The sequence below is a fragment of the Crotalus tigris genome, unplaced genomic scaffold (assembly GCF_016545835.1).
Source record: "Crotalus tigris isolate CLP2741 ecotype Arizona unplaced genomic scaffold, ASM1654583v1 scf7180000019302.1197242, whole genome shotgun sequence".
Lineage (NCBI taxonomy): Eukaryota > Metazoa > Chordata > Lepidosauria > Squamata > Viperidae > Crotalus > Crotalus tigris.
The window spans coordinates 98,795-124,585 of record NW_024097477.1 but is presented as its reverse complement, the minus strand read 5'-3'; the positions used below and the strand labels follow the sequence as shown (position 1 = coordinate 124,585).

Genomic DNA, 25,791 nt, shown 5'->3' with positions numbered 1-25,791 from the left:
GGTGCCTTAATTGCTAAACCTCTCTCCTTGCCTTTTAATTATATATTAATGCTTTCTGTAGGTGGTGTGGGTGTGGGTGTGCAGGTGTGTCCATCTTATTTCAGGTCTCTTTTGTGGATGCTTTTTATCAAGTGGGATCCATTCTATGACTGCCTTGATCTACTTGCCATCAGTTCTTATACGTATATGTTTTATAGTTTTTTATTGGAAGTTACCTGGTGTCATGTTTTATGAGATCTGTAGCTATATAAATGTAATGGATATGTGTGTGTGTGTGTATGTATGTATGTATGTATGTATGTATGTATATAAGTATGTATGTGTGTACACACACATACACACACATATACATATACATTATACACAGGGCTTTTTTTCTCATAGAACGCCCAGAACAGAGTTCTGGCACCTTTTTTGGATGGAACCTTGTAGGATAGGCAAGGTGGGTTGTATGACGTGTGTGTATAAGCACTGCATATACATATACATACACACACACACACACACACACACACACACATAACTTCTAAATTCTGTGGCAAGAAATGGTGACAGAGGAAAATCCTTTAGGCACACGAAGAGTAACCATCCCCAAGCTGTTCACAGTAGTTTGCCTAAGGTTGTTTGCTATGGTTACTCGTTATTAACTTTCCCAGCAGGTCAAAGACAACCTTGCTTATTTCCAAACCTCAGGAAAGCCCTCCAGAGCAGACGGTGGAGTTGTGAACCAGGGCAGATGGACTGAGTCACTGTCAGCCAGCAAAGCGAGGACACCCAACTCTGCTTTACATTTTCCTTCCATCTAAATCATTTTCCTTACTTGGCGTCTGAAGGAGATAGCATCTTGGATGAACGCCAGCTGGCAGACGAGAAACAGGCAATACGGCAGACAGTGTTTTGGAGAAAGAGGGCTGTCTCTGATGAATGGCCAGCGTCTCCTCATTGGTGCTCGGGAGGCTGTTCTCTGTATTATGAAATGCCATGTATCACATGGAATTGCCATAACCGAGAAAGAAAATGAACCCCAGGGCTTGGATCAGCCATCCTCAGATCAGTTGGACGGCACTGAAGGAAGATTGCTATCTTGAAAGTGTGTGAGTCTTCAGGAGTGTCAAACCAATGGTGTAGTCCATTGGCTTATTGATACCTGGGCCTGCTTACAAATCATGGCTGTCATCAAATGTCTTATTATATAGTTCATTACTACGGAAGCTAGATTTGTGGGTACATGAACAGAGCCTTTATCGACTGCGTAATTCCCTCTTGATTTTGCATTTGATGGGTAGGGGAGAAACTGTACCCGCAGGTGCTTTCAAGAGTCAATGTTTTTAATTATGTTTTTTAATTAAACTGTAATTGTTTTTTAATTATGTGGGGAGTTGGACTAGAAGACCTCCAAGGTCCCTTCCAGCTCTATTCTGAATGAATGAATGAATGAATGAATGAATGAATGAATGAATATTATGCTTTAATTGAAAAGATGAAGAACCAATTTGGGGTAGAGGTTAAGACAGGGGTAGGCAACCTCGGTTCTTTTATGACTCATGGACTTCAACTCCCAGAATTCCTAAGTCAGCATAGCTGAGTCAGGAATTCTGGGAGCTGAAGTCCATGAATCATAAAAGAGCCGAGATTGCCTACCCCTGGGTTAAGACATCAACTTAGAATGTGGGAGACTGTGAGTTCTAGTCTTGCCTTAGGCACAAAACCAACTAGGTAACTTCAGGCTGGTCCCTTTCTCTTGGCCCTAGGAAGGAGACAATGGCAAAATTGTCTCCTGGAATATTTTGAAGAAAGCTTCAGGGACCACCCCAGGGTTTTAGCTGATATATGCTTTAGAGGGGGCCATTCATGCATTTAATGACTAACTTTTGTACCTGCAATTCTGCATTTGAACCACTGCACTGCGGTTAGAATGCAATATGCTAACTCTGCCCACTGCCAGGAGTTCAATCCTGACCAGATCAAGGTTGACTCAGCCTTCTATCCTTCCGAGGTTGGTAAAATGAGGACCCAGATTGTTGGGGGCAATATGTGGACTCTGTAAACCACTTAGAAATGGCTGTAAAACATTGTGAAGCACTATATAAGTCTATGTGCTATTGCTATTTCTACTGGTGAAGGATACAAATCTTGATTCAGTACGCTGAGTACGATGCAATGCAATCTATCACCTTTCATCCAGATTCATTCAAATATATGGAAAAGAAAGCAACAGGTAATCTGGATCATAGGATTATGATCAAAGCCTTGTTCTCTACATCTAACCCTGGGATCTTCAAACTTGGCCCTTTTATGACTTGTGGACATCAACTCCCACGCTGGCTGAGGAATTCTGGGAGTTGAAGTCCACAAATCATAAAAGGGCCAAGTTTGAAGACCCCCGGTATACCCAGAAGAAGACATGTGTCAACTGGCTACAAATTGTGTTTAACCATCTCATTATGATTCACCAAGCCTACCAACTAGAAATAGTGATGACTATTCTTGTCTCTTGTCTTCTTGACAATCAAGAAAGGTTTCAGAGTTAGCAGCACCCAATCTCACCAGATATTCCCAATCTGACACTTTTGTAGTGTGGTGTCAAGCTCAAGCTACAAAAGGTATGGCTCTTGCATACCAGGTGTGAACTAGACTCTTGTTGTGAGTCAAACAGGGAACCTTTTTTGAGGGTGCAGACTGGATTTCCCAAGCAAAACCATCCATTATTTCAGAAACAATCAACTCAGCAGATCCGTTACTCATAATTTAGTCCATTTATTATTCACAATTTAGTCTATTTTGCAGAGACTTCAGATATTCTCCCTCCAGTTTGTGATTTTGACAAGTTTCCAAACCTCATTGACGTTCATGACATCATGGAGAAAAAAACAGATGGAGAAGCATATTGAACTCAAAGCAGTTTCTGAAAAGTGAAAGCAACGGAAAGAAACAAGCCATAAACCTTAAAATATGGAATAGAAGAACAATAAAAGCAGATGTTGTTTACCGTGTGTAAGTAGAGTGCAGGTCATCCTGGATTTACAACCACCATTGAGCCCAAAATTTCCGTTGCTAAGCAAAACAGTTGTTAAGTGAGTTTTGCCCCTTTTTATGATATTTCTCCCTGATCTAACCCAATCCAACTTGCTCACATTTTGGACTCAGGATCATTGGAATCCTGAATAGGAGCACTCGAAACAACAGGATGGCATCAAAGATTCCACTTGTCTATCACTTTTCTTCAATTCATTCACATGCTGCTTTTTTACGGTTTGTTGCCAGAGCTTTTCACAGTGTCACCACAAAATTGCAATTTTACATTTTCCCAAGATCAAAAGATTACGGCTGCCATTCTCCTCATGCCTTGACATGGCGTTCCTCAAGTGCCACGAGGTGGCAGTGTTCCTGAAAATCTTTCTTGGGAAACTCGGCAAACAGTTCGCTGAATTGAAAATTGGGTGAGAAAGTGATAGCTTTGCAAATGCCTATTTCTCTAAGTAGCTCATTTTTCACCCTTGTGGCAAATGAAAAAGCCAAATGCAAGCTTCAGCATTTTTTCATAATAGTTGGTTGCCTTTGTTGACAGTGAGAAAAAAGATATTGGGAGTCTAAATCCAGGTCTGAATTGCAGGGTTTTGTCAAAACAATTTCAGTTAAAAGATTTCAGACTTTGCAGGGCTGTCCAAAAGCCAAGCCAGCAATTTAAAGTTTTGTTTATCTTCATTCTTTAAAAAAAAAATCCCATTGAACTGAATGAAATAAAGTAAATGCGTTTAGATGACAGGATTTAATGATTGGGGAGAGGGAAGATGTAAACCAAGATTGATCACTAGCTTTCTAGATTATTTGCAGTAAATCCATGCAATCTCTAATTTCCACTCCTGACGTTAGGAAAAAAAGAGTTATTGGCTTTGCACGTGGTTAAATCATAACTACTTGCTTTGACTTGTGCATATCTAGCAATTGTGGCTGTGCATCATATTTTATACTTTAGTCTGTTGTGTATACTGAGCTCCTATCATTTGTTTAATAATACATGATTCAAAACAAACCAGGATTTAGTGTATTGTGTGACCTAGTGTCTTGGATGAAAGGTTTAAGAGCTGAGTTCTAATAACGAAAAAGCGGAATTCTCAGCCTTGTTTTTTTGTTATCATTCCAAGTTCACATAACTTTCCCAGCCATGATGAGGTGTATTTGAATCTGGATTTATCTATGTGTTGTGTGAATCTAACCACTGTGCTTTACAACCATGGTTTATCAATTAGGATATCGGGTCAATAACCCACTGTGCCCCATTCAATAAACCATGATTAATTATATCATTGCTTTATGTGATGCAAGTCTCTTGGGTTTTACGCAGCCATGGTTTAGATAAATATGGCTGACTTCAGGCGGACAATTAATCAAATCAAAACAGCACACTTTAGTATTATGTGGTTCCTGTGTTAAGATAGCCTCAGTACATTTTGTATACCTGCCTTTGACTGGGAGATTTGAGCTACTGATAATACAAATAAGAAGACATTTGGCATGTGCCCCTTTATGGATTTTTTGTTGTTGTTGCAGAAAATGGCAAAAAATGAATTGGGGCTTTTGGGATTTACAGAGTAAAATGATTTCTTTATGGGATAAAAGGAAACCTGATATGTAATTTGGGGCAATGGAAAATGTGTCTTCCCCTAGTAGTAATTTTCTTTATATACAAGCGCAATGCACACTTTATTAGTCACTGTAGTTTTATGCATAAACAGTGAGGAATGCAATAAAGGAGAATATTTGTAGCTCAAGCTTAAAATTAGGGGTCTTTGGTGCTCTCTGAGCTTGGTTGTTTTCTTGCAGATGTTCTAGAAGGGAGTGGGGTTCTAGCACTGATGATGTTGCCTAGTTTGGATAAGGAAATATCTGCAAGAAAACAACCAGGTTCAAAAGCATCAAGGATCCCTCAGAATGAAGAATCTTGTGGCATTTTAAAAGCAGATTTTAATGTGTGTGTTTTTTAATGATAAAAAATGCGCGTAGGAAAAAGACAATTCAGTATATTTTTACCACCTTTCTAACCATAAAGGTAGAAGACCAGAATACAAAATAAGAAAGTCTTGTTAGTATTTCATTCACTTGACAATGCCAGATGGGTTTGACAAGCTACCTGAAATTTAGGGAGATAGTCTATCATTCTTCCTTATGATAGTCAATATATTGCACATGTTTCTGCCATACTTTTTTGAATAAACCACAATGAACTGGGTTCTTAAAGTATGCTAAGCCAAAAATAAACATATTAGGGCTTGTCTTGCTATATGAAGCTGCCTCATGAGACATAGCTGAGCAAGATCTAAAACAGCAAACAAGTGTTACTTTTCTATTAGAAGGATTAAGCAATTTACACATTGCACTAACTCACAATGTGATTTGTTTTCTTTTGACATGTTGAGTTAACCCAGCCAAGTGAACTTTATTTGATCAAATCTTCCTTTTGAACTGAATCGTTCAATCAGTTTGAGGCATCAACTTAAATGGAGTGCCTGCATGTTGATTCAGAGGTTGCGGGGGGGGGGGGGGGGAGGCTGTTTTACCTAGGTGTACACATAACTACAAAGCAATCCCTCATAGTGGATCACAATCTGAGTCAGCTCACCAAATTAAAACAGATCTTTGCATACTCAATAATCTCTACCAGCCATTGATCTTTTCAGTGTAAATATATACTTTTTAAAATTATATCTAATTATATGATGCTATGCATGTTTTTTCCAAGTAGAGAGTCAGTTTGGTCTACTGATTAAGACACAAGACTAGAAACTGGGAGAGTGTGGGTTCTAGTCCTGCCTTAAGCATGAAAGATGGCTGAATGACTTTGGGCCAGTCACCAGGAAATTTGCCTTAGTCCTGCCTTAAGCATGAAAGCCCATTGAGTAACTTTGGGCCAATCACCAGGAGACTGAGAGTTCTAGTTCCACCTTAGCCATGAAAGCCAACTGAGTGACTTTGGGCCAATCACCAGGAGACTGTGAGTTCTAGCCCCACCTCAAACATGAAATTTGGCTGGATGAGTTTGAGCCAATCATCAGCAGATGGTGAGTAGGGCTTTCATGCCTAAGGGGGGGGGGGACTAGAACTCACAGTCTTCTGGGACATTGGGGTAAAGGTGTCTGATTCATGACTATACAATCATAGTCCATCTTCTTAACTCCTAGCCACATTTCCTTTCCTGCAGTTTAATATAGCCCCGGTATTATTGAAAGTCTGATTTTTTTTCCCATTCAGTCTGTCCTCCATACAGATAATCTTTTTGGTGAGGGTGTGAAGCAAGCTATGGCTCCTTTGATTCAGGTCCGCTTTCTAAATAAGCAATGTTTCCACATAATTTTAAGGCGCTGACTTACCATCTGGCCAAACATTATCTGTTTAGGACAATCTGGTTCATCTAAGGGAGTGCTAATAGCTCTGCAAGTTTTCAGATATTTATTTTTTTAAAAAATTCAGTCTTCGGGTTTCAATCTACAGCATTCTTTCCAAAAAGCGAGTTCTCTACCACTTATCTCTGGTTTTCCTTTACAACCTGGACTTATCAGTAACAACTAGCTAAAGCAAGAATCCATTATAGTCTTGAGTCCTTCCAACCCCTTTCAAGATGCTACTGCTTCATATGTAACCATGATTTGCTCTCTTGGGTTAGCTTTGATGTTTCCCAGACAGATGAAGCAAAGCCACACAGCTCAGCTATCCAAGCTGTTGGCCACAAGACATATCAGACAGCAGCTGTTCAGCAGGAAGGATTCTGCTACATCTGGATTCTTTGGATAAAAAGTGCTATAAAAAGAGTTCCTTTCCCCCCTCCCTCATCTCCATTGCTCTGGTGCGACAGAATGATATGAAGCATGGACTCGCCTCCAGATGTTCATATTATTCAGTCAGGCCAATTAAAATCAGTTCTGAATTGCTAGGAAAGCCTTGAACAATTTATCAAGGACACAGCCGTAACTTTCAAGAAGCTTTATGTTCCTGGCTCACACAGACCTCTTAAAGATCTGAAAAATTATGATCCTAGGACATAGTGAAAGCCCTTGCAATAACCTGATTTACATATTGCACTAATTCAAGTTAAGGTTTGTTTTAATCATGGCTTGTTGAGTATGGCCTAGTTGTTTCATCTTCAGCTAATGTACCAATAGCAATTGGTAGGTTCACATCTTCTGCTGGGTCAGAAATTAGCAAAGTGCATCATTCATTTGACCGGAAGGGTGAACCCAGTCTTCTAATTTCTTGCCGGCTTTCTCTTGTCTGGGTATCCTCCTGAAGGCTTTACTACAGGGTCACCATTTCCAGATGCTTATAGGTCAAGGGCAGTGGTGGGGTTCAAATATGTGAACAGCCAGTTCTCTGTGTGGATGCCGCTTCCGGAAGTCCATTCTGGGCCTGGGCAAGAAAAAATTAGCTACCGGTTTTGCCGAACTGGTGCGAACTGGCTGAATCCCACCACTGGATCTTAGGGTATTGTTCTCCATAATATCCCATAATGGTGCAGTTGAAGAAAACAATGTACTAGCTAAGGGATTCTTTGCACTGAAACCTTCTGCTGTTTCCCTCTTATGGGCAAACCTGTTGGAAATGAAACTGACATAAGTAATTCCTTTCAATATCTTGCTTCACTTGGGCCTTGATAATGTTCTGTCTATACCATATTTATCCCAGTCCCTGATTAATGGATTCCCCTTGTCCATCTGTTTGCTATAGGAGAAATTTCCTGACACTGCAATTAACCATTGGAATGGCTTGCCTCCAGAGGTTGTGGATGCTCCAACCTCTGGACAACCATTTATCTGAAATGGTATAGGGTTTCTTGCCTGACCTCTCTCTCTCTCTCTCTCTCTCTCTCTCTCTCTCTCTCTCTCTCTCTCTCTCTCTCTCGTATCTATATTATCTAGTATCTATTTTTCTACTTACCAGAGAGCCAAAGACAGGTGTAAAACATGACAATTTACAAAACAGCTGAACCAGATAAACATCAATACATCTAAAAGTATATATCTGACAGATAAGGGAATCATATTCTCACCAATTAATCTAGCAAAATAAACAAGAGGGGAAATAATCACCCAGGTCTCTCATGAATTAATACATGTACATGTCTGATCTGGCCGCATTTAAGAGGATTAATAAATGCCCCATTTGTCTTTTGCTATCTTTTCTTTAAAAAAAGAAAAGAAAGAAAGAAAAAGGTCCAACCTTTCAAAAACTCTCTTATTTGGGTTAACTCACAGAGCCTTCTGCTCCCCAGTATCTGCAGAGGAGTTAAAACTCCTAAACCCAGAGGGCCATAGATTTGTGGGTCTGCAGTAGCCCTGGACATTAGTTATTTCTAATTGTTCAGCCCTTCAGCATTAAGTTGGAAGGAATTATTTATTTGGCCTCAAAATGAGGCTCAGGGCTGATATTGGATGTCAGATTTGGAAAATAAATCTTTGCCGATAGTTCAGATCCAAACCCAAAGATGGAAGAGAAAAACAGAAGGAGGCATTGTAGAAGGAAAAAGGAGCAGATATTAAATAAACATATTGCAGTGAGGAATATCATTCATCTCAGGTAATTCTCCCAATAGTCCAAGACATCTGTCAGCACACCAGGTCTCCTTGGGCCTTTTTTTAGGGAGCACCCCAGGAAGAATCCATGAAAAATGAAGTTCAACTTGAATAAAAATCAGCATTCACTTGGTTAGCACCAACCCCTGCTTACTTTTTTTGATCCCAAGTTATATTATGTCAAGCTTCTGTCATCCTGCCAGAGGCAAGTACTTTTGCAGAGGAGAATGAAAATGGGTTTCTAGGTTGTCCTTTTGAGAAGAGGCAGACAGGGGTGCAAGCAGTATCGGGGAGACATTTTGATTGTCTTGATTCCTTACACAGGTCAGAAGTGGGCATTTTGCATGCAGCTTTCTAAGCTCTTTTTGGGGTGTCTCCTGGAATGGTGTCTGAATATGTGAATCCTAAATATGTGGTGGCCAATAGCAGAGAACATTTGTAGTTCACAGGGAGCGAAGTGTGGAGTTCTTGGTGCTCTCTGAGCTTGCTTGTTTTCTTGCAGACGCTTCATTATCCAACTAGGTAACATCATCAGTGCTGGAAGGGATTGGTGGGAGGAGGAGGAGGAGGAGGATGAGGAGGAGGAGGAGGAGGAGGAGGAGGAGGAGGAGGAGGAGGACTGTGGCATCTTTGGTGCTCTCTGAGCTTGATTGTTTTCTTGCAGATGCTTCATTACCCAAGTAGGTAACATCATCAGCACTGGAAGGGAGTAGGGTTTGATTTCTGTTCAAGGAACAACAAAGAACCACTCATATCAACAATGACAGGGCAAGCCACTTGTATATAAACAGAGAGAGAAAAATCAGAACAAGAAAATAACCAAGCTCAGAGAGCACCAAGGATGGAAATTAACACAACTAAGATAAAAAAAGAAAAAGTAAAAACTCTTGGGATCTTGAATACCCTTGTATGTGTTATAGCGCAATGGCAGAGAACATTTTTCTTTGAAGGCCCCTTACGAAAATCCATGGGTCATTAAGTAACTCTCTAATCTCTTTCTCTGTTTTATCAGGATGGGCAAATTGTATAGTTTATTCTCTAGACAGGATTATATAGAATAAAAATTGGTGTTCTCATGTCTTGCTATAGTGAAGTAAGAAACTTTGGCATAAAATAGGCTAACACATTTTAAAACGAATCAAAAGAAAAGAAAACTCTAAATTTGGGGAACTGGAAGATTTTAGATCCACATACTGGAATCTCTACTGTAAATGTTTTGTATGATATCTGGCCATTGAAAGCTTGCCCAATCATGACGTAAATCTATAGATCAACAGTGGTATCCCCAGTGTAGACAATTACATAGTCTGGCCATGTACAAGGCAGCTTCTAATTTATTACTGTACAATATTTCAATTATATCCCTCCAGGGCATAGTGGGACATTTAAATGATGGTGGGACTCTTACTATGGAACACTGGGCCATTAATTTTCTAATAGCAAAGCATATTGTGTGACTACGGTAGCTGCCCAATGATGCCACAAGCAGTGTGTGTGTGTGTGTGTGTGTGTGTGTGTGTGAGAGAGAGAGAGAGAGAGAGAGAGAGAGAGAGAGAGAGAGAGAGAGAGAGAGAGAGAGAGAGAGAGAGAGAAATGAAGCATGATGATTCCAAAGCATTCTTATTGTATTTTCTTTTCTCCCTGATGTACAGTATTTCATTTCCAGAATATGGAAATGTTTAGCGTCATCCCCTTCCCACATGTGCAAAAGCAGACACCTAAAGGCCAAGAGCAGTCTTGCTAAACTTGCAGATGTATATGAGCTTTGTGATTATTATTTTTTTTCAAAAAAAGTTACACCGAGGTATCATCCATTGACTGATGAAAGAAAAGTTGAGAAGTTCCAGCCTTGTGACTTTTGTTGTCTGTCCTTCTTGAATGAGGCTTCAACCCCTTTGGCTTAATGTCTGTGGAGGTTCTCAGTCCTCCAAGTCATGTTTGTCCCAAAGGTGCTTTTTCAGGAGGCAACTGGACTTTCTTTGTTTTCCTTTGAAGATGTTTCACTTCTCCTCTGAAGAAGCTTCTTCAGCTCTGACTGAATGGTGGGGAATGGAAGGATTTATGCTTCTTGCAGACAGCTGGTCATTTGCATTCTTTTAGAGAGTCGTTGAGGCCATTTGGAGGTTTCTCTGTGTCCTCACAGTCACCTGAATAGTGCAATTGGGTTTGGAATCTTCTTGGAACTGCTGAAAGGACTGTGTTGTGTTTTCTGCAGGATGTTTTCTGCCGTGTCCCTTCACTGTTCAACACAGGCTGTTGGGGATGAGTCTGTGTTGTCTCCCTCTCAAACTGAAGTGCAAATGGTTCCCGTAGTCTGCATTTTTTCTGGAAATCCATCCGCACCATTCGACAGTGTTCATCCCAAACTGCATAGCTAGATGTCTATGGAGATTCTCAGTCCCACCTTGGCTTACTTATTCCCATCTTCCCTTTGAAAATAGAAGGAAATTGTTGTAAGGAAAACATCAAAACATCTCCTCTCAAATAATTGGATGGAGCACACCTGCACGGTGACTCAGTGTGGAAAGGTATATTTGGAGAACACAAATGGACAGAAAGCAGAATTGGTGACAGGAGAATTTCCTAGAGAGGATGTTTCGTAAATACGAACCATCACCAAAAGGGTTTCAGAATCAGGAAGAACAGGTTTAAAGATGAATTGGGCAATGGAGAAAGAATTCAATCAAATATTGAGGCAAATAACACCTGAATTCCCTAAAGCTGATCTGAAAACATGTTTAGAGCTTGCAGCATGGAACCCAAGTACCTATCTATTCATAGGGAGTGTAGATCTGCTTTTGCTCTCTGTTGTTTTGTCTGTTGTGCATATACAAATACATTTTCTCAGTGTCTATGGAGATTCTCAGTCAGCTAAATCAGAAGTCCCCAACCTTTTGGGCACCAGGGACCAGTTCTGTGGAGAAAGGTTTTTCCACGGACCGGAAAGTGTGTGGTTTTGTGTGCTTCCTGCATCCCACAGATGGGACTTTGCTTGTTTGTGTGGACCAGTTGCTGGCATGCTGCGGGTTGGTACTGGTCCACAGACCAGAGGTTGGGGATCCCTGATCTAAGTCATTGTTGTCCCAAAGGTGCTTTTTCAAAAGGCAACTGGACCACTAGATGACTGAGAGATCCTTGGTGCTCTCTGAGCTTGCTTGTTTTCTTGCAGATGTTTCATTACCCAACTAGGTAACATCATCAGAACTTTTAAATGCCCTAGAAGGAACATTTAAAACCACTAAACTACCCACAGTGGTCCAAAAAAACATTAGACAAAGCATCATTCCACAGATCAGAAGAAAGCAAGAACATAATCAACTCACAACAGAAGACAACACAGCCTTCAGACTAGCACTGATGATGTTACCTTGTTTGGGTAGTGAAACTTCTGCAAGAAAACAAGCAAGCTCAGAGAGCACCAAGGATCCCTCATTTCAACCCTGAGCTACACATATTCTCCTTTATTGGGACCAGATGACTGCAAGGAATATAACTCCTTCCATCCTCCACCATTCAATCACAACTGAAGAAGCTTCTTGGATGAGAAGTGAGACATCTTCAAGGAAAAACAAAGTCCAGTTGTCTTTTGGGAAAAGACCAATTTGGGACATTTTTCCAAGCTTGATTGGATAGGTTAAATCTCCCAAATCTGGCATTCATTCCATACTCAAGGAAAGAAGAATGCCTAATGGGAAAGGATCCTAAAAATGCCAACCTCAGTGATTGTGAGGAGGCATCAGATCATTACCCAAATGTTTGTGATCTGGGTGGATAAACTGCAGTGGGAAGGGGTGGGCTGGGGTAGGGGAAATGGTTCTGGGATTAAAAGAATGATTTTATCTCCAGTCCACTTTGTTCTCCTGCCCTCCTGCCGGAGGGAATGATGCTTGAGGTTGCCTCTATTTCCCCAAGAGGTCATGGGTGGCCAATCCAGATAAATGAAGCTATAGCAGTCAGGGACAGGAAATAGAGTCCGGCAAGGGAGGTCAGGACCACAAGCTGGACGGTTACAAATTGGATGGGGCCATGACAAAACGATGCAAGTTGGCATTTGTTTACTGCAACCATTGCTTGTGGCTATAATGTTTAGCTTCTATTGTTCCTGGATTCCAGTCTACTTGCATTCTGAGCCAAAGTGCATTGTTTTGCCATGTCCCCATTCCATTTGTAATCCTGATTTTTTTTTAATGGTCAGCCCAATTTATTTCTGTATTGGCTCTTATCAAGCTTCAGTTTAGAGCCTATGGAGATTCTCAGTCATCCAGATGATGGTTGTCCCAAAGATGCTTTTTCAAGAGGCAACTGGACTTTGTTTTGTTTTTTTAAAGAAGGTTTTTAAGAAGAGACTAGACAGTCACTTGTCTGAAATGGTTTAGGTTCTCCTGCTTGAGCAGGGGCCTGGACTAGAAGACCTCCACGGTCCCTTCCAGCTCTACTCTACTCTACTCTACTCTACTCTACTCTACTCTACTCTACTCTACTCTACTCTACTCTACTCTATTCTTTGTTTTTCCTTAAAGACATTTCACTTCTCATCCAAGAAACTTCTTCAGCTCTGAGTGAATGGTGGGAAGGATTTATATTCCTTGCATATTCTTAATACAGTATAAATCCTTCCATCCTTCACCATTCACTTAGAACTGAAGAAGCTTCTTGGATGAGAACCAAAACGTCTTCAAGGAAAAACAAAGAGAGTCCAGTTGCCTCTTAAAAAAGTACCTTTGGGGCTTCAGTTGAGAGTCTGTGGATCTCTCTTGCCCAAGTGGTGTTCCCATTTGACCAGCAAGAGCTTTTTGAGATCTCAGCTGGAGAGCATTGTCCCTCCAGATGAGATCTTTCGAAAGATGGAAAATCCAAGGATAGAATTAGAGAAGTCTGGAGGCAACGCAGGAGTTCTCCTCCATGGCTGCATCTTTTCAATGCTGTAACCATCTTCAGACATTATCTGACTATTCTCCCCACATCCTATATTTCTGCCAATCCAGCACTGGCACTGTTTTGGTTAGTACCTATGAGGTTGTCTCCCTTGGGCAGCCCAGCTGATTTCATTTCATTTTAGCTCAACTGCAACTCAAATGGAAAAACTTCAATTGTGTGATTTGTGATTCGAATGCCCTGCAGGGTTTGGCTTTCCCATTTGCTGGAATTCTTGTCTTAGCTCATCCTCCCCAGTTTCAGCTCAGGGTTTCTTAGCATCTTTCCCAGGCAATATTATCAGCAGTTCTTAATCCTTCGAGTCAGTTTCATAATCCCTGTTTTAAAAAAAAGAAATCTGTCTGGCTTGATTTTTCTCTGCTTGTCACAGAGAAGAGGAATAGACCAACCACTCCCAGAGTCAAGCAAGCCATTCCACCTTCCTTCTACACAAGGTTGCAATTAGAAATAACACTTGGTTTTTAAGATGGGGGTGTCAGGTATATTCAGTGAGAATTTACACAAAAATGGTATCTCAATAGCCAGATAGTTTCCCCCTTATACTGACTGCTCGCTTCTTTTTGCAAAATGGACAGGAAAACATCCAGTGTACCATTTATTCATCAGGTTTGTTTATCCCACCTTTATTACTTTTATAATAAGGATAAGGATATGTCCAGGATAAGATACCGGACACAGATGTCCTCTCCAGAGCAGGCCTATCATCAGTTTACACTCTGTTGATGAAAGCCCAGATGCGCTGGGCAGGCCATGTTGTAAGGATGCCAGATCATCACATCCCTAAACAGCTCTTCTATGGTGAGCTGTCTCAAGGAAAGCGATCACACGGGGGACAAAAGAAGCGATACAAAGACACGTTGAAAGCCTCTCTTAAGTCCCTGGAAATTAACACCATCTCTTGGAAACTTCTGGCGCATGATCGACCGACATGGCGCACCTTGGTGTACCAGGGTTGCCAGACATATGAACACAGAAGGACAATCTTGGCACAAGAGAAGCGAGCACTCCGCAAAGCCAGAGCTATAAATGCTGAAGTAACAGTGTCTACATTTCTTTGTTCAGTATGTGGCAGAACATTCCGTGCTAACATCGGTCTTATTAGCCACCTACGGACACATCGTTGATGGCCCATAACCCACAAGATGTCAAGTTCTTCATCGAAAATCGATGGATGAACAACAACACTTTTATAAGTAACTCAAGGCAGCGAACAAACCTAATAGTCCTTTCTCCTCCTATTTTCCCCATAACAACAACCCTAGGAGGTGGGTTGGAATGCGAAAGAGTGACTGCCCCAAAGTCACCCAGCCAGCTTTCGTGCCTAAGGCAGGATTAGAACTCACAGTCTCCTGGTGTTTGGCTCAGAGTCACCCAGCCAGCTTTCATGTTTAAGTTAGTACTAGAACTCACCGTCTCCTGATGCTTAGCCCAAAGTCACCCAGCTGGCTTTTAGGAAGAAAGAAAGCATCCATTTATCCCCCATTTGTTTATGTGGCACGGGACCAAGGGAATTTTTGCGCTAACTATGGAAGGAGAGCTGGTTTTGGGACACTTCTATAGTCTGGTTGCAAGGAGCACTAATTCCCTGGCCCCTTGCCTGTTGTCAAAATTGTGAATTAACAGGAAAGGAGGCAATCCCCTAATTGGCTTCCAATATGCTCTAGGATTGAGGCAAGGTAATGGTGTCAATGCGCTTAGCTCATTGTTTAGTAAATGTGCATGGCCAGTCTTCATTTTTTTAAAGGCAGGATCTTATCTGCAACAGCAGAGGATTAATAAGGAGTTCTTAGTCGGAGTAGGAGAGAATTAGTTTCAGTGTGCTTTCCACTTTACATATGTGCTGTCGGGATCTAATTTTCCAAGCCTCCAGCTGAAGTATGCCTCAAGTCAGATGTGGGGATTCCCACAGGAACCAGCAACATATAACTCTAAATATGTAGGAACGGCAATGAAGTTCATAGTTTCAGCATCACCAAAAGACCAAACTGTCCATGAGATGTGGGATTTTTCTCTCTCTCTCTGTCTCTCTTTCTCACTGTGTGTGTGTGTGTGTATGTCTGTGAGTGTGTTCATCCCATTTAATTGCAAAAAATCCTCAAGTCCTTGAAATCCTAAATTGCTGCATCTAGGCAGACTTTAGACTAACATAGAAGATCATTCTCAGATTCTGAATAGTTTCTCACAAGGATAACCTAGATTGGAAAAAAAATGTTAGGCTATGTACTGTACCGGCCTTCCTCCTCTTTCTCCTCCTCCTCCTCCTCCTCCTTCTCTCCCACTCATGCGGCCCAATTTATCTCATCTTTAGGATCTCCCACCTTCCACCACTCCCTGTAAGAAGAGACTCTTCCTTTTCCTTAAACTGTGCTGTTCAGATTGGAAAAAGATTCTCTCAGGTTAGGAGATGTTGGGAAAACAGACAGCTTTTTATCTCCTATCTTCTGCTACTTACTTTCACAATAAGCTGTGAGCTTAGATCAGTTTTACAAATGAATTTTAAAGGTGCATTAGTGAGGGGGGTGGAGAGAGAGAGAGAGAGAGAGAGAGAGAGAGAGAGAGAGAGAGAGAGAGAGAGAGAGAGAGAGAGAGAGAGAGAGTAGTCCCCAGAAAGGGAAATCTGTTGGGTGAAGATAAGAGCAGGAAATCGAGCTCCTGACTGGAAGGGCAACAAGTCCACTAGGAATGTCTGACTCAGACATTCTTCTGGAAAGCAGAAATATAAAGCTGGAGTGGGGGTAGAGGTTAATTGATTAATTAATTTGTGCAGGCTAATGTTTTTTTTTTTTTAAAAAAAATCCACAACAACAACAACACAGAAAAAGACAGAAATAAAAACAGATGAAGGAGAAGGAGAATTAGGAGAAAGGGAGAGATAGAGGAAGAAGAAAGGCAGAAGGGAGGGAGAGAGGAAGGAGAAGGAAAATGAGAAGGAGATGGAGACAGAGATAGAGAGATAGAAGAGGAAGGAGAAGAGGGAGGGGAAGGGGAAAGAAGAAGGGAGGGATAGGAGAAGAAGAAGGGAGGGATAGGAAAAGGAGAAGGAGAAGGAGGAAGGGAGAGATAGGAGAGGAAGAAGAAAGGCAGAAGGAAGGGATAGGAGGAAGAGAAGGAAAAGAATAAATCAACCCAGAATTTTCACTTGAGGTACAACGACCAAGCTAAAACTATTCTACTTTGGATACATCAAGTGAAGATCCAGCTCTCTAGAAAAGCCTCTAATGCTGGGAAAGGTAGAAGGAAAGAGAAGAGAACAACCAGCTACACGGTGAATGGACTCAGTTACAGTGGTGAAGGCTGCACTATTAAAAGACCTGAAACAGATTAGGATAGATTATCATGAAGAAGATCGATCTATGTGACCGCTAGGAATCGAAACCACTCGATGGTCTATAATGCATCAATGGCCATTACATAAGCAACATAGATAGCAACTTGGACCAAGGAATTTAAATGTTGGCATCTCCCATGATCAATATTTAAATTTGGGGCAGATTGGTGACCCTATGATGGTCTTTCTTCTTTAGTCCGATCCGTGTTGTTAACTAAAAGAGATTTTGAGTGCTGTTACACATAATATTGCAAGGAATATTTAGGCTCCATCCAGCCTCACCAGTAGGATTTATGCAGGGACCGTAGTAAATGTGATTTCTTGGATGCAGAAAGCAAAACAAGGCTTAAACTTACTTTTATAGCTCATTCTTTAAATTGAATTTTAAATTGACCTATTTGTGCTTATAATTCTTGCTAAAAACAACCTCAAGAATCTCTACCCAGCCTCCCCCTCTCAGCCTTGCAGGCCCTGTGATATCTTTAATCAAATACAGATGCTGCTACTAAAACATACCTCCACTTCTTTTTTAAATGTTTCTTAAAATTCAGGTTTCCTTCAGTCTATTTTCTTTCAAAAAAATCTCATAAACAGACAGAGGAAGGTACTTATATAAGAGCCCCCCCCCCAAGCCCTTTTCCCCTAAAATTCAGCTGATCCATCAGTTTCAATAATTCTTGGATATAATACTACTGTAAGGTAATCCTTAACAATCCGGGGAATGTTAGCCTGAGTATGTCTCTAATCTTCAGGAAATCTTATGCTTCAGGTAAAGTACCTGGGCCCTTTTATCCTTACCTCTGGAGAAGTTGGTGTACATGGAGAAAAGGTTATCCAGAGTTCAATGTAAAGCTTCGGGTTCAATGTACGTCTGCCATATGTGAGACATATGGGAAGCCTTCATAATCATATGGTAGATATGAATTTCCAGAGACGTGTTAACTCTTCAAAGCTCCTCATCGCTTCCCAAAATGTTTGTAAGTAGGCATGCATGCATGTGTGAGTGAGTGATTATAATTTTTTACTAAAAGAAAAGTGGCTAAATGCCAACCATTTCAGAAAAGAATTGAGGGCACTCAGAAACCAAGTAGATGCTTAGGTATATTCAGAAGACTGTGAGATTAAAGCCCAACAATTCTGGACAAATTAAATCAGGGGGGGAATGCAGTTTTATGGAAATTCGGTTCAACTAAACCCATAGAGTCATAGACCTAATGCTCAGATAGATAGGTAGGGGAATCACAAGATGTGAGTGCTCCAGCACTGGAGATTTTTAAGAAGAGATTGGACAATCATTTGTCTGAAAAGGTATAGGGTTTCCTGCTTGAGCAGGGTGGTGAACTAGAACAGAGGTCCCCAACCTTTGGGGCACCAGGGACCGGTTCCGTGGAGAGACGTTTTTCTGCGGACTGGAAAGTGTGTGGTTTTGTGTGCTGCCTGCATCTCACTGATGGGGCTTTGCTTGTTTGTGCAGACTGGTTGCTGGGATGCCACGGACCAGTATTGCTCCATGGACCGAGCGTTGGGGACCCCTGGATTAGAATACCTCCAAGGTCCCTTCCAACTCTGTTATTCAGTTATTTGTTTACTTATTAATCAGATTTTACAGTATTCTTACAGTGTTACACTATCCTTACAATGGATAGTGACCAAGTGACTTTGCATGTCACTTCTGGACACAAAAATAGGTGCTTCCCTCTATAATGGAGAAATACATTCCCTTTTCCCATTTTAAACAAAGGAAGCATGTGCCAAATTGATTCTGGTGATCTGAAGCTTTATTTTTCATGGGACAGGTGTCAAAGATAGTTTGGATATTTCAGCTTGCCCAGAATATGGTAGTAGGACTAATGAGTGAATTTGTACCTGCATTTTGAAGTAGCTTTGCTATTGGTCAGTCATGGATACTCACAAAATGGAAATTTGTTGTGTTTGAACAAAGCTGCCCCCTTTAAACCCTTTAAAGTATCCTTCTGAACAACTGAATTGGACCTACTCAACACTTTAGTAGTCCAAATCTCAAAACTTTTGGAATAGACGTTTTCTTTCTGGCTTGCAGTACTCAAAACAGCCCTTTTCAGAGGCTGAAACCTCCCCTTTCAACAACTTTAGACAACTTATTGGGTGATGTTCTTGAACTTTTGGCATTCCTTTATGCTAACAACATCCTGGCATGTTTTGAGGCACTGGTACCCCAAAGAAACCTCTAAAGAGGATACAATGGCTAAACATAAGGGAATTGAGAATTGATCTTGAGAAACCAAGGTAGAACCTCTGAAATTTTTCTCAGGCCCCCAATAAAAGAAAAAAAATCCTGCTTCAGATCACAATTTGAGACCACAATAAATTATATTACACTCCTTGCCCTAACATGAGACAAAATACCTCCTAAATCCTAAACCTCTAAATTCTATCTTCTGAAAATAAGTTGTATTAATAAAAAAAATGGGGATACTTTTTGCCTTCTGAGGACTACATGTCGTGTAAGGGTCACACATTAATTTGTGAGGAGGTCCACTCGTCCACCTATCACAAATGTGTCCTGTTATTTGTTGTGAAACTTACTTCCAAACAAGCAGGTTTGAGCATTCATTTCTAGATGCCAAGAGCATTTTCCAAAGATGCCCCTTGATGGGATGTTGAAAGGTTGCTTACCTACAAGTCACTCAGAGTTTACTAACTAGCGATTGAGATGGCAGGCTGAATTTGGATTTTTTTTTCTTCTGTAAACAAAGCTCCTGTTAACTTTTTCTGCCTTTCTGGAGTGACTTTTTTTTTCCTCTCCTTTCTCTCCTTTTCTCTTTGTTTTGTTTCTGTGTCTGCAGCTGGTTTCAATTTGCCTGCAATTTTCTTCTGGCTAGTAAAGCTCTGGAGGTGACTTAAACTAGACACACGGGATATCTGGACCCAACCGTGATATTATTACAAAGACAGAAAAACAGTACACCCAGAAATAAAGATTTTTTAAAAAAATACCATCCCCCTCACACAAACACAATTGAAAAAAAAAACATTTTCTAGATTTTAGATAATAGGATTTGGAATTTCAGTTTTAGCTCTACCTAAAATACAAGGAAGAAGTTTGCTGACATGCAAATGAAAATCTCTCACAAAAGAGATTAACTGGTTCTTTTTCCTTGCTTTTTATTTTTTTATTTAAAACAGCTTGAATTTTTTCTCAAAAGTCTGCCAATTTAAATGACCTTGTCTAAAAGGGAAAAAGTGGATGTTTTAATCATAAGGGCAAGGTTGCATTTATATATTTCTTCCTTCCTTCTTTTTTTCCTGGCAATGTGATCTAAACAAAACCCACCTTAATTAAAATACTATTATCTCAAGTAAGCAGAATAGACATATTTAGATTTCAACTAGGCATATCATGTTTAGTGGATAAGGGGAGAAAAAAAAATACTCATTTGCTTGAAAATGTCTCCTCTGTATCCAGATCCGTTCATATTTATGCAGCAGTGGCTTGTTAATATGGATTTCAAGAGCAACAAAGCCAAACTGAATCAAATAACTCCCTAATACCATAATTGCAGTTTGTCAGTATAACATTTTAGGGTGGGATTATTTTGGTTCAGTTTGTGTTGTCATTTTCATAATAAGAACTGTTGCAAAGACCTTCGGAGACCTCTAAAGAGCAATTTCGTTTTATTACTTGTGGCCTAATCCTAAAAAAAAAAAAAACAGAAGAAGAAGAAGAAAGAAAAACAAACACAAAACCCACAATGACTTATGAAAAAAAAATGAAAAACAAACACAAAACCCACAGTGACTTATGAGGCAATTGAGAAAAATGGTGGGGCTGATAGAGCTGAGAGGGAGGCTGATCCCAGATTGCAAGTTACATGTTGCAGCTTCGCAAAACCTTGTTTCTTTTTTTTTTTTCCCCTTGCAAACCTGCAACATTTACTTTGCCTGAAAAATTGGTTTTCATGACAATCGGCACAGAATCAAATGAAATCTCAAAGATGCCAACATTCACAATGTCTTTACTTAGTCCAGATATACATCTCAGCTGTGTGTTGTTTTCTTTAAGAGTGGTCAGGAATTTTGTCTGCTGGAGACTAAATTGCATATAGACACGACTCCTAAACTGACCTTTCACCCCTGCCTCATTATAGATATATATATAAGGAGGAAAATGTTTCAATATGTTAGACTTAAGAGTGAAATGGCCAAAGAAAGCATGGTGAAAGAGAATATTCCTTTATATCAAACTTTTGTATAGTTTGCTTAGCTAGTATCCTATGGCTATTACTAAGTGTTGCATTTTATGATTTATGATGAAGTCTTGTATTTTATGATTTATGATGAATGTATTTTCATGTTGTTTATGATTATGATTATCACTATTACTTGTATGTACACTGAGAGCTTATGCACTGGAGACATTCCTTGTGTGTCCAACCACACTTGGTCAATAAAGAATTCTATTCTATTCTATTCTATTCTATTCTATTCTATTCCATTCTATTCCATTCCATTCTATTCTATAGAAATTATTGATAGATAGATAGAGTATATTTTAGAATTTATTCAGAATTTAAATAAGCAAAGAGACTATAATATCCCAGCACTTTTGTTCTTCTGCTTTTGTTTCATTGTTATTTTAGTACTCAAAAAAAAAACCCAACAAAGTTTATCTTCATTAATTCTTTACAGTTTAAATAATCAGCAGTATATGTTGATATTGATAATTATCTCAATAGTAGGGTTACCAGTTTTGCAACATGTGTGGCAGGGAAAATGAAACAGCAAATATTCTTATTCAGAAAAAGTTTATGGGTTCCATGGTTTGGCTTTTAGCGTTTTGCACATGCTCATGTACTACTTGATTAGGCAGATAGTGAGACTCCTGTTGATTATATTGCTTCTATAGTGGTTATTTTCCTCTGGCCTGCAAGCTAATCATTTTAACATTTGGACTATGATCAATTACTAATTTTACCAGTAGCATTTTTCACAATCTTAGATGCCTTTTGAGGGCACCTCAAGAGGATGGTCTGAGGTGATATGATATGACTTGGTTGCTTCTCTCCTGGTTAGTTTGCCTCTGACCTGCAAGTTGATTGTTTTGATGTTTCAGTTATGGTCTTTCAGTGTCAACTATCAAGAAACAAATTCTTTTAAAAAAACAAGCTAGAGAGGTGACCCTAGATTATGTCTTTTATTTAAATTATTACTTGGAATTGACCAATTAAGAGACAGATCTGGGAGCAGTTTTGTTTTATGCATCCATCATTTGATGACTACAAAATCAAGTGAGGACCATGCATTTCTGAAACAACCAAATAGCACCTCTAAATATATTGACCTAAAAAAAAAAACTGAAATAGTCCTCACAACTGGGGTTCAGAATAGTCAACAATCAATCACATTAAAGTAAGTTTTAATAATCAAGTGCATTTCATTGAGCAAAGGAACAAAAATCTAACTCATCCAAGGGAGAATGTGAAACTTCCAGAGAGTTCTATTGTATCATCCACAGAATTTGATTTGGGATATGAATCAGAAAATACCGCTTTCCTTTTGTGAACTTTCCTTATATTTCCACCCTCTTACTACAGAAGTATCACTGTTAGGGCTCTGCAACTAGTCCAAAAGTCTGGAGCTAGATGGTCTGAAAACACCACAAACAAAATTTCCCTTGCTCAAGTCGCATCCTCTTCTTATAAGAAATCCTGAGGAGAAGAATAGGAGAGAGAGTTAGGGGTAATAAAATATGCCAGTGAATTTGTGGCAGACTGCAAAGGATGTTCTTTTCAGGAGTCTCTCATTATTGGAGGTACAATTGATTGGTTCAAAGTATTTCCTGATCATCCTGAGAGTTCTTCATATAAAATTGTCCAGCCTGTCATGATCAACTGATAACATGGATTTTAGAGAGATGAAAACAGATGGCAGACCATATTTTGATCTTCTCTCTAGAGCAGTGGGTGACAAAAGAGCTGAGGAACCTCTTTCTAGAGATGTTTGTTGAGCATCTACATTAAGACTGTAAGAGCAAATAATATTTATTTTTTAGTTTACATTTTTTTCTTCTTCTGTCTTTATTATTTTTATAAATAACTCAAGGCAGCGAACATACTTAATATTCCTTCCTCCACATATTTCTTCCATAACAACAACCCTGTGGAGTCATTGGAGAGAGAGAGAGAGAGAGAGAGAGAGAGAGAGAGAGAGAGAGAGAGAGAGAGAGAGAGATCCAAGCCACCTTGTTGTCTTTCATGCCTAAGGCGGGACTAGAACTCATAATCCCTTGGTGACTGGCCCAAAGCCATCCAATCAACTTTTGTGCCTATGGTGGGATTAGAACTCACAATTTCCTTGTTTCTAGCCTGATGCCTTATCCACTGGACCAAACTTAATTGTAAGGACCCTGGTTATGTGTATAGCAGATTACTACTCTGTGGTTCTCTGCTTCACTTTTCATCTCCACAGTGAATTGTTTTGCTTCAGTTTCATATATATATATATTTCAAAATTAGGGTACAATTTGGACTCCCATACAATATTTTTCTGCTTTGCAGCCAAGAAACTGCATTGAATAATCTACCATCATGCTAAAAAAAAGGAGGGATTAAACAAAACAAAGAAGAAACAATCCCTGAGGATGTACAAAGTTTGGATTTTTTTTTTTAAAATAAATCCAGCCATCCCTCTTACAACTGAAAGAGCTTGAAATCACAGAACTTGTGGCGCTGGGAGGGTATTGGGTTGTCTTCCCTGTTCCCATCCTTTCCAAACATTTTCCCCTGAAATTGTAACAATGGTGATAATAAAACCCAAATTGCAGAGTTCTGGTTCAAAAGCAGAAAACGGAGAGATTTTTATTTCTGAAGCCCAGGGCTGGAAACAGTCCTTGAGCTCCACTCAGCGTCACTTTTGGGATTGCCTGCTGTGTGTGTATGTGTGTGTGTGTGTGTGTGGAAGAGGAGGGGGGATTTCTGTCTCAAAGTTGTATATTCCTGTAATTTTATAGGGTTTCTGGAAGATGAAAGCCGCCCCAGCTAGAGAACCGAGTCGGGGAGCAGAGGTGGCACAGGCAAAGTTGTCATATTAGGGTGATTTATCAAAGGAGCAGTTGAAATATTGATAAAGGGAGGAGGGAGGTAATCCAGGGAGAGAAAAGGAAGGGAGAGGGTCTGGGCACAAGAAAGGGGGAAAGGATGCTATGTTGAGTTGTCCTAAAAAAAAAAAACATACCCTCAACCCTGAGGATATGTGAAAACTGCTGCAGTCTGCAAGACTTCTTAAGACAGGAAAGGAAACTCAGTTCCTTGCTGCTTCAAGTTGATCTTGTTCTTGAAGATAGAAGGGGGGGGGGGGAAGGCTATCTTTTGAGATGATGTGGCTGCTGGACTATTAGATCTGGGGAAGAATTTTTTAGTCGGCTTCTCCTTTGTCACAGTGGATCTGGATTACTCTATCATCCAACTGGCCGAAGACGAAGTACGCTCCAAAAGGTAAGAGTTTTCTATGTTCTTTCCACATTCAGCAAGGCAAAGAAAGAAAAAAGCTTGAGTTGATTATTATTATTATTATTTTTAGGTTGTGAGGCTTGGTAGGAGTGGAAATGTTCCCACTATTTCCATCCAACTCTGATTGTTTTACATAGGTAGTTTCACTTCGGTCAAAGTTGCACATTGTTCTTGGCAAATATATATATGATCAGTGAGGAGAGAATGAAGATTAGCCAGCAGAAAGAGAGACAAAGGAGATGTCGATATTGAGGATAACAGTCTTTAAGTCGAGGAAGAAGTTTGTATCATTCTGTTCTTTCAGAGAAAAAAAAATTGCAGGAGAAATAAAAATTGGAACATCCTAAAACTTTTTCCCCTCGTTTGATTTCCTCTTTAAGAAGTGTTACAGAATTGCTCCCAAAATTCCTGATTAGTGCTTGATTGAGGACTATGATGGCTGCGGATGATGGAAAGTGAAGCTGTGCACAATTATAGGATGCCAAGCTAGGAAAGGACAGTATAGAGAGTGAGAATGAATCATCTGAAGTTTATCAGAGTTACAACTGAGAATAATTGCCCTTTTGTTCCAATTGGTTGGCTAATCGTTTAAAGAAATATGCATAAGGTAATTGACCTCAGAGACTGGTGTTTACTGTGATTAGTGGTAGCTGCGTAAGGAAAAATCAAAGGTTTCAGTAAAGAAAATAGGAAATTCTGTTCTCAGAAACAGAGCAAAATGATAAAACTGCATTTTTAAACATTACCGTTTGGAGATGACTGCAAATTCCCATGTTAGCCAAAACAGAGACCTCCTGTTTCTATATTCCTGAACACGCTCCACTCTAACGAATGAAGATGCTTGCTCCAACTTAGCTCAAGGCAACCTCTAGTAACACTTGTGTTGAGCTTCAGGAATATTTCTTTTGTGCCCCCAAATCTAGCCAAGGCAACTTCTGAGATGGAGTTGAAATGCTCACCAATGGCTGGCTTTCAAGCCAACTTTATTTCATTTAACGACACTGAACAGGAAATGCACATTTGGGGTAGACAAGCTGCGTCTGTGACAAGAATTTAATCTGGTTTACATTTGCAGAGGTCTGTGTTTGAAGCATTGTGCTCCAGTCCTATGTTTTATGTACTATGAAGCACGGTTTTCCTGGGTTTTTGTGGAACTGACTTCTAAGTAAACATAGGGAGAATACACAGGTCACAGTTTAAGCAGAAGGCAAAGGTCATGCCTTAGAGAAGAAAAAAAGAAATTGAATTCCCCTATAGTGTTTGAAACACTTAAACTTCAGCTCTTTTCATTTAGCTGGTTTTTGCATATTTGTGGGAGGAATTTTCCAATAATAATCCTGGATGGCATTCCAGTCCAATTATTAGTTTTTTAAACAATCCCTCTTCACCCATTCTTTTGCATAAAATTTCTATTGGAATCAGTCTGGCTCCCTTCCAAGGAATATTAACTCTAATAAACCCTTTTTTATTTATTGTA

The 25,791-nt window shown here is 39.9% G+C and overlaps 1 protein-coding gene across 2 annotated transcripts in view; it reads left to right on the top strand.

Moving 5' to 3' along the window:
- The first annotated feature begins 24,164 nt into the window (after positions 1 to 24,164).
- Positions 24,165 to 25,791, top strand: part of FLI1 (Fli-1 proto-oncogene, ETS transcription factor) — a 90,838-nt gene continuing 89,211 nt past the window's right edge. For both annotated transcript variants that reach the window (XM_039361573.1, XM_039361572.1), the window contains exon 1: positions 24,165 to 24,299. The gene's annotated coding sequence lies outside the window, so the exon portion shown is untranslated. The remainder of the gene's footprint in view (positions 24,300 to 25,791) is intronic.